This window comes from Neophocaena asiaeorientalis, unplaced genomic scaffold (genome assembly GCF_003031525.2).
Source record: "Neophocaena asiaeorientalis asiaeorientalis breed wild unplaced genomic scaffold, Neophocaena_asiaeorientalis_V1.1 scaffold259, whole genome shotgun sequence".
In the NCBI taxonomy this organism is placed as follows: Eukaryota; Metazoa; Chordata; class Mammalia; order Artiodactyla; family Phocoenidae; genus Neophocaena; species Neophocaena asiaeorientalis.
In genome coordinates this window covers 21,703-33,122 of record NW_020172985.1, presented here as the reverse complement: position 1 = coordinate 33,122, position 11,420 = coordinate 21,703, and the positions used below count along the sequence as shown (strand labels likewise).

At 39.0% G+C, this 11,420-nt stretch overlaps 1 protein-coding gene across 2 annotated transcripts in view; it reads right to left on the bottom strand.

Annotated features, from left to right (window-relative positions):
• UIMC1 (ubiquitin interaction motif containing 1) overlaps positions 1-11,420 on the bottom strand; it is an 89,138-nt gene that overhangs the window by 70,500 nt on the left and 7,218 nt on the right. The gene's annotated exons all lie outside the window — the stretch shown is intronic.

The window sequence follows — 11,420 nt, the reverse complement described above, 5'->3', positions numbered from 1 at the left end:
TCTAAACTCCGCCCCCATAGCCAAGGCCTTTTTTTTTTCTCTTCTTTATCCCTCTTTTACATTGAGGTTCTGTTTCACCTTGCTGATTCACTGTTGATTCTTTTATATTTCTATTTTTCCTAATAAATCTTTTATTATTCTAACTTTTATTCTTTATACTTTGCTAGTGATCTCTCCTTTTGGCTCGCTGCCCCACCCCCCCTTTCTCTTTTCTTGTTTTTGCTGTGGTAAACTGCTGGACTAACAGAGAACCTCAGACCCCAAGGAATATCAATCTGAGTGAGGCCTACCAGAGTTCCTCATCTCAGCACCAACACCCAGCTCTATCAAACTGTCTGCAAACCCCAGTGCTGGACGTCTCAGGCCAAATAACCAGTAAGACAGGAATACAGCACCACGCATCAAAAAATAAATTTAAAAAAAAAGACAAAAAATATATGTTACAGACGAAGGAGCAAGGTAAAAACCTACAAGACCAAATAAATGGAGATGAAATAGGCAACCTACCTGAAAAAGAATTTAGAGTGATGATAGTAAAGATGATCCAAAATCTCAGAGCCAGAATGGAGAAAATACAAGAAACATTTAACAAGGCCCTAGAAGTGCTAAAGAGCAAACAAACAGTGATGAACAACACAATTACTGAAATTAAAAATACTCTAGAAGGAATCAATAACAGAATAACTGAGGCAGAAGAACAGATAAGTGAGCTGGAAGATAAAATGGTGGAAATAACTGCCAGGGAGCAGAATAAAGGAAAAAGAATGAAAAGAATTGAGGACAGTTTCAGAGACCTCTGGGACAACATTAAACACACCAACATTCGAATTATAGGGACCCCAGAAGAAGAATAGAAAAAGAAAGGGTCTGAGAAAATGTTTGAAGAGATTATAGTCGAAAACTTCTCTAACATGGGAAAGGAAACAGTCAATCAAGTCCAGGAAGCACAGAGAGTACCATACAGGATAAATCCAAAGAGAAACACACTAAGACACATACTAATTAAACTATCAAAAATTAAATAAAAAGAAAAAATATTAAAAGCAGCAAAGGAAAAGCAACACATAACGTACAACTGAATCCCCATAAAGTTAACAACTGATTTTTCAGCAGAAACTCTGCAAGCCAGAAGGGAGTGGGAGGACATATTTAAAGTGATGAAAGGAAAAACCTACAACCAAGATTACTCTACCCAGCAAGGATCTCATTCAGGTTTGATGGAGAAATTAAAACCTTTACAGATAAGCAAAAGTTAAGAGAATTCAGCACCACCAAACCAGCTTTACAACAAATGCTAAAGGAACTTCTCTAGGCAGGTAATACAAGAGAAAGAAAAGACCTACAAAAACAAACCCAAAACAATTACAAAAACAGTAACAGGAACATGTATATTGATAATTACCTTAAATGCAAATGGCTAAAATGCTCCAAACAAAACAAACAGACTGGCTGAATGGATACAAAAACAAGACCAGTACATATGCTGTCTACAAGAGACCCAATTCAGACCTAGACCCAATTCAGACCCAGTTCACATACAGACTGCAAGTGAGGGGATGGAAAAAGATATTCCATGCAAATGGAAATCAAAAGAAAGCTGGAGGGGCTTCCCTGCTGGTAAAGTGGTTGACAGTCCACCTGCCGATGCAGGGGACACGGGTTCGTGCCCCGGTCTGGGAAGATCCCACATGCTGTGGAGCGGCTGGGCCCGTGAGCCATGGCTGCTGAGTCTGCGCGTCCGGAGCCTGTGCTCCGCAACGGGAGAGGCCACAACAGTGAGAGGCCCATGTACCGCAAAAAAAAGAAAGATGGAGTATAAACTCTCATATCAGACAAAATAGACTTTAAAATAAAGATTATTAGATGAGACAAAGAAAGACACTACAAAATGATCAAAGGATCAATCCAAGAAGATATAACAACTGTAAATATTTATGCACCCAACATATAAGCACCTCAATACATAAGGCAAATGCTAATAGCCATAAAAGGGGAAATCGACTAACACAATAATAGTAGGGGACTGTAACACCCCACTTTCACCAATGGACAGATCATCCAAAATGAAAATAAATAAGGAAACACAAGCTTTAAACGACACATTAAACAAGATGAACTAGGGCTTCCCTGGTGGTGCAGTGGTTAAGAATCTGCTTGCCAATGCAGGGGACATGGGTTCAAGCCCTGGTTTGGGAAGATCCCACATGCCGTGGAGCAACTAAGCCTGTGTGCCACAACTACTGAGCCTGCGCTCCAGAACCCACGAGCCACAACTCCTGAAACCCAGGCCTCTAGACCACGTGCTCTGCAACAAGAGAAGCCACCGCAATGAGAAGCCCATGCACCGCAATGAAGAGTAGCCCCCACTCACTGCAACTAGAGAAAGCCCACGCACAAAAACCGAATGCAGCCAAAAATAAAGAAATAAAATAGATAAATTAAAAAATACAAGAGCTTCCCTGGTGGCACAGTGGTTGAGAATCTGCCTGCCAATGCAGGGGACACGGGTTCAAACCCTGGTCTGGGAAGATCCCACATGCCGCGGAGCAACTGGGCCCGTGAACCACAACTACTGAGCCTGCGTGTCTGGAGCCTGTGCTCCGCAACAAGAGAGGCCGTGACAGTGAGAGGCCAGCACACTACGATGAAGAATGGCCCCCACTCGCCGCAACTAGAGAAAGCCCTCGTACAGAAACCAAGACCCAACACAGCCAAAAATAAATAAATAAAAAATAAATAACATTAAAACTGTATTACTAATATATATATATTAAAAACAAAACAAAGATGAACTTAATTGATATTTATAGGACGTTCCATCCAAAAACAACAGAATACATTTTATTCTCAACTGTTTGTGGAACAGTCTCCAGGATAGATCATATCTTGGGTCACAAATCAAGCCTTGGTAAATTTAAGAAAATTGAAATCCTATGAAGTATCTTTTCCCACTACAACGCTATAAGACTAGATATCAATTATAGGAAAAAATCTGTAAAAATTACAAACACACGGAGGCTGAACAATATGCTATTAGGTAACTAATTTTTAAACGACACATTAAACAAGATGAACTAGGGCTTCCCTGGTGGTGCAGTGGTTAAGAATCTGCTTGCCAATGCAGGGGACATGGGTTCAAGCCCTGGTTTGGGAAGATCCCACATGCCGTGGAGCAACTAAGCCTGTGTGCCACAACTACTGAGCCTGCGCTCCAGAACCCACGAGCCACAACTCCTGAAACCCAGGCCTCTAGACCACGTGCTCTGCAACAAGAGAAGCCACCGCAATGAGAAGCCCATGCACCGCAATGAAGAGTAGCCCCCACTCACTGCAACTAGAGAAAGCCCACGCACAAAAACCGAATGCAGCCAAAAATAAAGAAATAAAATAGATAAATTAAAAAATACAAGAGCTTCCCTGGTGGCACAGTGGTTGAGAATCTGCCTGCCAATGCAGGGGACACGGGTTCAAACCCTGGTCTGGGAAGATCCCACATGCCGCGGAGCAACTGGGCCCGTGAACCACAACTACTGAGCCTGCGTGTCTGGAGCCTGTGCTCCGCAACAAGAGAGGCCGTGACAGTGAGAGGCCAGCACACTACGATGAAGAATGGCCCCCACTCGCCGCAACTAGAGAAAGCCCTCGTACAGAAACCAAGACCCAACACAGCCAAAAATAAATAAATAAAAAATAAATAACATTAAAACTGTATTACTAATATATATATATTAAAAACAAAACAAAGATGAACTTAATTGATATTTATAGGACGTTCCATCCAAAAACAACAGAATACATTTTATTCTCAACTGTTTGTGGAACAGTCTCCAGGATAGATCATATCTTGGGTCACAAATCAAGCCTTGGTAAATTTAAGAAAATTGAAATCCTATGAAGTATCTTTTCCCACTACAACGCTATAAGACTAGATATCAATTATAGGAAAAAATCTGTAAAAATTACAAACACACGGAGGCTGAACAATATGCTATTAGGTAACTAATAGATCACTGAGGAAATCAAAGAGGAAATCAAAAAATACCTAGAAACAAATGACAAGGAAAACACAACGACCCAAAACCTATGGGATGCAGCAAAAGCAGTTCTAAGAGGGAAATTTATAGCATTACAATCCTACCTCAAGAAACAAGAAAAATCTCAAACAACCTAATCCTATACCTAAAGCAATTAGAAAAGAAGAACAAAAAAAAACCCCGGAGTTAGCAGAAGGAAAGAAATCATAAAGATCCGATCAGAAATAAATTAAAAAGAAAGGAAGGAAAAAATTGCAAAGATCAATAAAACTAAAAGCTGGTTCTTTGAGAAGATAAACAAAATTGATAAACCATTAGCCAGACTCACCAAGAAAAAAGGGAAAAGACTCACATCAACAGAATTAGAAATGAAAAAGGAGAAGTAACAACTGACACGGCAGAAATACAAAGGATCATGAGAGATATCTACAAGCAACTCTATGCCAATAACATGGACAATCTGGAAGACATGGACAAATTCTTAGAAAAGCACAACCTTCCGAGACTGAACCAAGAATACAAAATATAAACAGACCAATCACAAGCACTAAAATTAAAACTGTGATTAAAAATCTTGCAACAAACAAAAGCCCAGGACCAGATGGCTTCACAGGCCAATTCTACCAAATATTTAGAGAAGAGCTAACACCTATCCTTCTCAAACTCTTCCAAAATACAGCAGAGGGAGGAACACTCCCAAACTCATTCTATGAGGCCACCATCACCCTGATACCAAAACAAGACAACAATGTCACAAAAAAAGAAAACTACAGCCCAATATCTCTGATGAACACAGATGCAAAACTCCTCAACAAAATACTAGCCAACAGAACCCAACAGCACATTAAAAGGATCATACATCATGATCAAGTGGGGTTTATCCCAGTGATGCAAGGATTCTTCAATACATGAAAATCAATCCATGTGATAAACCATATTAACAAATTGAAGGAGAAAACCTATATTATCATCTCAAGAGATGCAGAAAAAGCTTTTGACAAAATTCAACACCCATTTATGATAAAAACTATCCAGAAAGCAGGCACAGGGGAAACCTACCTCAACATAATAAAGGCCATATATGACAAACCCACAGCAAACATCATTCTCAATGGTGAAAAACTGAAACCATTTCCTCTAGGATCAGGAACAAAACAAGGTTGCCCACTCTCACCACTATTATTCAACATAGTTTTGGAAGTTTTAGTTACAGCAATCAGAGAAGAAAAAGAAATAAAAGGAATCCAAATTGGAAAAGAAGAAGTAAAAATGTCACTGTTTGCAGATGACATGATACTATACATAGAGAATCCTAAAGATGCTACCAGAAAACTACTAGAGCTAATCAATGAATTTGGTAGAATAGCAGGATACAAAATTAATGCATAGAAATCTCTTGCATTCCTATACACCAATGATGAAAAATCTGAAAGAGAAATTAAGGAAACAGTCCCATTTACCACTGCAACAAAAAGAATAAAATACCTAGGAATAAACCTACCTAAGGAAACAAAAGACCTGTATGAAGAAAACTATAAAACACTGATGAAAGAAATTTAAAATGATACAAACAGATGGGAGAGATATACTATGTTCTTGGATTGGAAGAATCAACATTGTAAAAATGACTATACTACCCAAAGCAATCTACAGATTCAATGCAATCCCTACCAAACTATCAATGCCATTTTTCACAGAACTAGAACAAAAAATTGCACAATTTGTATGGAAACACAGAAGACCCCGAATAGCCAAAGCAGTCTTGAGAAAGAAAAACAGAGCTGGAAGAATCAGACTCCCTGACTTCAGACTATACTACAAAGCTACAGTAATCAAGACAGTATGGTACTGGCACAAAAACAAAGATAGATCAATGGAACAGGATAGAAAGCCCAGAGATAAACCCACACACATATGGTCACCTTATCTTTAATAAAGGAGGCAAGAATAGACAATGGAGAAAAGACACCCTCTTCAATAAGTGGTGCTGGGAAAACTGCACAGCTACGTGTAAACGAATGAAATTAGAACACTTGCTAACACCATACACAAAAATAAACTCAAAATGGATTAAAGACTTAAATGTAAGGCCAGACAGTATAAAACTCTTAGAAGAAAACATAGGAGAAACACTCTTTGACATAAATGACAGCAAGATCCTTTTTGATCCACCTCCTAGAAAAATGGAAATAAAAACAAAAATAAACCAACGGGACCTAATGAAAATTAAAAGCTTTTGCACAGCAAAGGAAACCATAAACAAGACAAAAAGACAACCCTCAGAATGGGAGAAAATATTTGCAAACAAATCAACGGACAAAGGGTTAATCTCCAAAATATAAAAGCAGCTCAATATTAAAAGAACTACTCAATCAAAAACTGGGCAGAAGACCTAAATAGACATTTCTCCAAAGAAGATATACAGATGGCCAAGAAGCATATGAAAAGCTGCTCAACACCACTAATTATTAGAGAAATGCAAATCAAACTACAATGAGGTATCACCTCACACCAGTTAGAATGGGCATCAACAAACAACAAATGCTGGAGAGGGTGTGGAGAAAAGGGAACACTCTTGCACTGTTGGTGGGAATGTAAATTGATACAGCCACTATGGAGAACAGTATGGAGGTTCCTTAAAAAATTAAAAATAGAACTACCATACGACCCAGCAATCCCACTACTGGGCATATACCCTGAGAAAACCATAATTCAAAAGGAGTCATGTACCAAAATGTTCACAGCAGCTCTATTTACAACAGCCAGGACATGGAAGCAACCTAAGTGTCCATCAACAGACGAATGGATACAGAAGATGTGGTACATATATACAATGGAATATTACTCAGCCATAAAAAGGAACGAAATTGAGTTATTTGTAGAGACGTGGATGGATCTAGACTGTCTAAGTCAGAAAGAGAGAAACAAATATCATACATTAACGCACATATGTGGAACCAGAAAAATGGTACAGATGAACCGGTTTGCAGGGCAGAAATAAAGACACACATGTAGAGAACAAACGTATGGACACCAAGGGGGGAAAGTGGCAGGGGGGGTGGTGGTGGTGGGATGAATTGGGTGATTGGGATTGACATATATTCACTAATATGTATAAAATAGATAACTAATAAGAACCTGCTGTATAAAAACTAAAATAAAATTCAAAAATCACCCAAAAAGAACCTGAGCTTCATTAAGTCCTGAGACCTGGTGTGTGATCTCAGTTAGAAGACTGTTCAAATCCCAATCTGGGTTTGGGCTGGGTTTGAGTCCCAGCCCATGGGTTCAAGTCCCAATCTGAGTTGCACAATTTCACCTTCATTAAAAAATGTTACTGAAAAAAATTACTTCATTGCTAAAAAGTGCTAACCAGCATCTGAGCCTTCAAAAAGTTTTAATCTTTTGATTGTGGAGGGGTTGAAATATTTCAAGAATTACCAAAATGTGACACAGAGACATGAAGCGAGCAAGTGCTGTTGGAAAAATGGCACCCAAGAGATTTGTTTAACACTGGGTTGCCATAAACTTTCTATTTGTGTTTAAAAAAAAAAAATCTACATAGCTCAATAAAGTGAAGCAAAATTAAACAAGATATGCCTCTAATCACTTTGAATGTCAATGGATTAAATGTATCAATTAAAAGACAAAGACTGAAAAATAAAAAAGACAGAGATTGGATCAAAAAATAAGACTCAACTATATGTTGTCTACAAGAAACCCACTTTAAGGACTTCCCTGGCAGTCCAGCGGTTAAGACTCTGTGCTCCCAATGCACAGGTTCGATCCCTGGTTGGGGAACTAAGATCCTACATGCCACATGGAGTGGCCAAAAAAAAAAAAAAAAATTGAGAAAATTGATAAAGACAAATGTTGATTCTTTGGAAAAATTAATAAAGCTAATATGCTAAAAAAAGAAAAGAAAGAAGGAAAGAAAGAAACATACTTTATTTATTTATTTTTTATTTATTTGGCTGCCTCAGGTCTTTAGTTGTGGCACACAGGATCTTCATTGTGGAACATGGGATCTTTCACTGTGGTGCTTAGGCTCCTCGTTGCAGTGCGCAGGCTTCTCTCTGGTTGTGGCACGTGGACTCCAGAACATGTGGGCTTAGTTGCCCCACGGCATGTGGGATTTTAGCTCCCCAATCAGGGCTCGAACCCATGTCCCCTGCACTGGAAGATGGATTCTTAACCACCACACCAGGAAGTCCCAGAAACCCACTTTAAATACAAAGAGAAATATAGATTAAAAGTAAATGGATGGGGTTTCCTTGGTGGCGCAATGGTTAAGAATCCGCCTGCCAATGCAGGGGACATGGGTTCAAGCCCTGGTCCGGGAAGATCCCACACGCCGTGGAGCAACTAAGCCCATGCACCACAACTACTGAACCTGCCCTCTAGAGCCCACGAGCCACAACTACTGAGCCAGCGTGTCACAACTACTGAAGCCCACATGCCTGGAGCCCATGCTCTGCAACCAGAGAAGCCACCACAATGAAAAGGCTGCACACTGCAATGAAAAGCCTGTGCACTGCAACAAAGAGTAGTCCCTGCTCGCCACAACTAGAGAAAGCCTGTGCAAAGCAACGAAGACCCAACACAACCAAAAAAAAAAAAAAAGTAAATGGATGTGGATTTCCCTGGTGGTCCAGTGGCTAAGACTCCATGTTCCCAATGCAGGGGGCAAGGGTTTGATCCCTGGTCAGGGAACTAGATCCCACATGCCTCAACTAAAGATTCCACATGCCACAACTAAAAGATCCCGTGTGCCGCAATTAAGACCCGACACGCCCAAACAAATAAATAATTTTTTTAAAGTAAATGGATGGAAAAATGTACCATGCTAACACTAATCAAAAGAAAGCAAGAGTAACTCTATTAATTTCAGACAGAGCAGACTTCTAAGCAAGGAAAGTTATCAGGAATAAAGAAAGGCACTACATAGGGATTAAGTCTCCTAGAAGACATAACAATCCTTAATGTGTATGTGCCTAACAAAAGAGTGTCATTGGTGAGGCAAAAAATGGTAGAACTGCAAGGAGAAATAGATGACCCACTATCACAGTTGGAAATACCAACCCCCCTCTATCACATATGGACAGATCCAGCAGGCAGAAAATCAGTAAGGATATAGTTTAACTCAACAACATCATCAATCAATTGAATACAATAGACATCTACAGACTACTCCAACTAGTAACAACAGAACACACATTCTTCTCAAGCTCACACAGAACATTCACCAAGACAAACCACGTTCTGGGCCATAAAACACGCCTTAAATTTAAAACAAGAGAAATCATGCAATGTCTATACTCAGACCACAATGGAATTAAACTAAAAATCAGTAACAGAAAGAAAACAGGAACACCTCAAAATACATGAAGATTAAACAACTTCTAAATAACTCATGGGTCAAAGAAGAAATCTCAAGAGCAATATAAAAATACTTTGAATCAAATGAAAATGAAAAATGCGTCTTATCAAAATTTGCAGGATGCAGCAAAAGCAGTGCCTAGAGGAGAGTTACAGCATTAAATGCATACACTGGAAAGATCTAAAATCAATCATCTACATCTATACCTTAGGGCAGGGGTCCCCAAACCCTGGGCCGCGGACCAGTCCATGGCCTGTTAGGAACCGGACCACACAGCAGGAGGTGAGCGGCAGGCAAGTGAGTGAAGCTTCATCTGCCACTCCCCATCACTTGCATTACTGCCTGAACCATACCTCCCTGATCCCCAGTCCGCGTAAAAACTGTCTTCCAGGAAACTGGTCCCTGGTGCTAACAAGATTAGGGACTGCTGCCTTAGGGAACCAGGAAAAAAAAAAAAAAAAAAAAAAAAAAAAAGTAAGCAGGAAAATAACAAAGAATTACAGCAGAAATCAATGAAATTGACATCAAGAAATAAGTAGAGAAAATAAACCAAACCAAAAGCTGGTTTTTTAATAAAAAGAAAAAACATCAATAAATAAAATTGATAAATCACTAGCTAGGCTGACTAAAAAAAGAAAGGGCACAAATTACTAGTACCAGAAATGAAAAAGAGGACATCACTACAGATCTCATGGGCATTAAAAAAATAATAAAGGAGGGCTTCCCTGGTGGCACAGTGGTTGAGAGTCTGCCTGCTGATGCAGGGGACACGGGTTCATGCCCCAGTCCGGGAAGATCCCACATGCCGCGGAGCGGCTAGGCCCGTGAGCCATGGCCACTGAGCCTGCGCATCCGGAGCCTGTGCTCCACAACGGGAGAGGCTATAACAGTGAGAGGCCCGCGTACCGCAAAAAAAAAATAATAATAATAAAAATAAATAAAGGAATACTATGAACAACTCCATGCCTGCAAATCTGATAACCTAGATGCAATAGACCAATTCCCTTTGAAACACACAATCTGCCAACACTCACATGAGAAGAAATAGGCAGTCTGAATACACCTATATCTATTAAAGAAAGAGAATCCATAATTAGCCTTCCACTACTAAAAGCAACAGGCCCAGATAGAGTCACTAATGAATTCTACCAAACGTTTAAGGAAGAAATTATACAAATTCTATACAATCTCTTTCAGAGGACAGAAGCAGAGGGAATACTTCCTAAGTCATTCTACATGATCACCATTAAACCTAACACTAAAACTAGGCAAAAACATTACAAGAAAACTACAGACCAGTATCTTGCATGAACATGAACACAGATACAAAAATCCTCAACAAATAGTAGCAAATTAAATCTAACAATGTACAAAAAGAATTATACACCATGACCAAGTGGGGTTTATCCCAGATGTGCATGTTAGCTCAACACTCAAAAATTAATTAATGTAGTACAACACATAAACAGAACAAAAAAGAAAAATCACATATCATATTCAATAGATTCAGAAAAAGCACTGGACAAAATCAAACACTAATTCATGATAAAACTTCTCCATAAACTAGGAATATAGAACATTCTCAACTTGATAGAGAATATCTATAAAAACGCTATAGCCAACATCATACTAAATGGTGAAAACTCAAAGCTTTCCCACTAAGAACAGGAAAAAGGCTAGGATGTCCCCTCTTATCATTCCTTTTCAACACCGTACTAGACATACCAGCTAATGCAATAAGACAAGAAAAGGAAATAAACAATATACAGACTAAGAAAAATAAAACTGTCTTTGTTCACAAATGACACTATCATCTAAGTAGAAAATCCAATTGAATCTATAAAACAATTCCTGGAACTATTAAGTAATTATAGTAAGGTTATGGTACACAAGGTTAGTATAAAATGGCCAATCACATTCCATATACCAGCAATGAACAAGTGTGATTTGAAATGTAAATTTGAAATGTAAAACACAATAGCACTTACATTGGTAACAAAATAATG